Source organism: Mus pahari, chromosome 6 (genome assembly GCF_900095145.1).
Source record: "Mus pahari chromosome 6, PAHARI_EIJ_v1.1, whole genome shotgun sequence".
NCBI classification, from domain to species: domain Eukaryota; kingdom Metazoa; phylum Chordata; class Mammalia; order Rodentia; family Muridae; genus Mus; species Mus pahari.
Genome location: NC_034595.1, coordinates 11,366,702 through 11,368,569, shown reverse-complemented (window position 1 = coordinate 11,368,569; position 1,868 = coordinate 11,366,702). Strand labels below are relative to the sequence as shown.

Here is a 1,868-nt window from a genome sequence, read left to right as displayed (position 1 = left end):
TCCTCTTCATCCTCCTCCTCATCTTCCTCTTCCTTCTTTTTCTTGCTCTTTTCAGCCTTGACCACCCCCTTTTTCGTTGCATCAGGTTTTCCTTTAGCTCTGTAGGCAGAGCTCGTACTTCTCCTTCAGCTTGGCAGCCTTCTTCTCATAGGGCTGCTTGTCATCCGCTGCAGTGTTGTTCCACATCTCTCCTAGTTTCTTTGCAACATCACCAATGGATAAGCCAGGATGCTCTCCTTTGATTTGGGGGCAGTACTCAGAACAGAACAAGAAGAAGGCCAAAGGAGGCCTCTTGGGTGCACTGGGGTCCTTGAACTTCTTTTTGGTCTCCCCTTTGGGGGGGATGTAGGTTTTCATTTCTCTTCCATAACGAGCCTTGTCAGCCTTTGCCATATCTTCAAATTTCCCCTTTTCTTTAGCAGACATGGTCTTCCACCTCTCTGAGCACTTCTTGGAGAACTCTAAGTTGACAGAAGCATCCAGGTGCTTCTTCTTGTGCTCTTCCCAGCAGGTTTGCACAAAGAATGCATATGAGGACAGTTTGCCTCTCGGCTTCTTAGGATCTCCTTTGCCCATGTTTAGTTGATTTTCCTCCGCGAGGCACAGAGTCGCCCAGTGCCCGTCCGGCTCGAGCTTGCCCCGGCGCTGTCTCTATGGAGCTCAATGTACTGCAATGGCTCTAAATGCTGTTCTTATAAGAGTTGCCTTCATCATGGTGTTTGTTCACAGCAGTAAAACCCTAAGACAGTTCCCCATGGCATAGTCAGTGGAAACATCTCAGTCTTCTAAGGAGTGCTTGACAGTTTGGTCACTCGGTTCTTCCCCCCTTTCTTCCTCCTCTTGTTTCTTGAAGTCAGTTTTACAGAGTGTAACTTACAGATAACAAAATAGGTCCTGTGGAGTATACATATCCCTCACCTCCCCACCTAAGCACAACCTCATGTCTTTCTTTAAAAAAAAAAAACAAATAAATAAAAAGCTTGCCAGCTGTGCTGCTATTAGATATGTACTCATAGATATGGAACCATCCACTGGGGCACAAGGTTCTTAAGTAATTCATGAAAACTGTAATACCTTTTGGGGGTCAGCAAATAGATCAGCAATTTGCTGACTCCTGAGGGCTACCCACTGTCTGTGGACCCCAGACTCTTACACCTGTGTGTGTGGGGCTGCTTACCTTTGTGTTGTTTCATTCTTATCGCCTTCTGTAGATGAAAAGACAGTAGTTTGGGGTATTAAATGCCTGGCCCTGTCTAGTGTTAGCAAGCATAAAAATTATCGCCTGACCTAACATCTTTAACCTGGTGGTCTAGAATAAAAGGAGCCATCTGAGGGAGGTAATATAGTGGTAGTTTTCTGAAATTGTATTGCATAAGTTTTTGAGTAAGAATACTAACACTGAGAACCATGAGGTATTCTGGGAGCTGCCTGGCATTCTGGGTAGCATTATAACTTGGAGGATGAGGAAGTTGAAAGGTGAGGTCCATTGCTCCGAAAAGGATTTCAGTGTTCCCTGACTCAAAGTGAACAAACGGGACATGTGACTAGCAATAGCTTTGGGCTTGCTTGGTTCGTGTTTTCCAGGCTACTAGGAATAGAAGCATGTAATTAGAAGAGGCTGGAGAGAAACAGGAAAAGTGTTACTTCAATAGCCCAACTGGGGAGAAAAGTGTGACAGTGGCCCAAAAACAACACAACAACATCAGCTTGGGGTCGCTGGGCAGAGGGACACATATCAGGGCAGTGGTGTTTGGCACCCACAGTTAGGAGTAGACAATTTTCCAGCTTTCCCCCAACTCATTGTTCTTCATGTCCGTATTTTGTTGAAGCTAACGTTTGTTATTTAGAAAATGTGCTCAATGCACGTT

General features: G+C 45.2%; 1 pseudogene; it reads right to left on the bottom strand.

Annotated features, from left to right (window-relative positions):
• Positions 1-2: 2 nt before the first annotated feature.
• Positions 3-625, bottom strand: LOC110323243 (annotated as a pseudogene).
• Between the last annotated feature and the right edge of the window lie 1,243 nt (positions 626-1,868).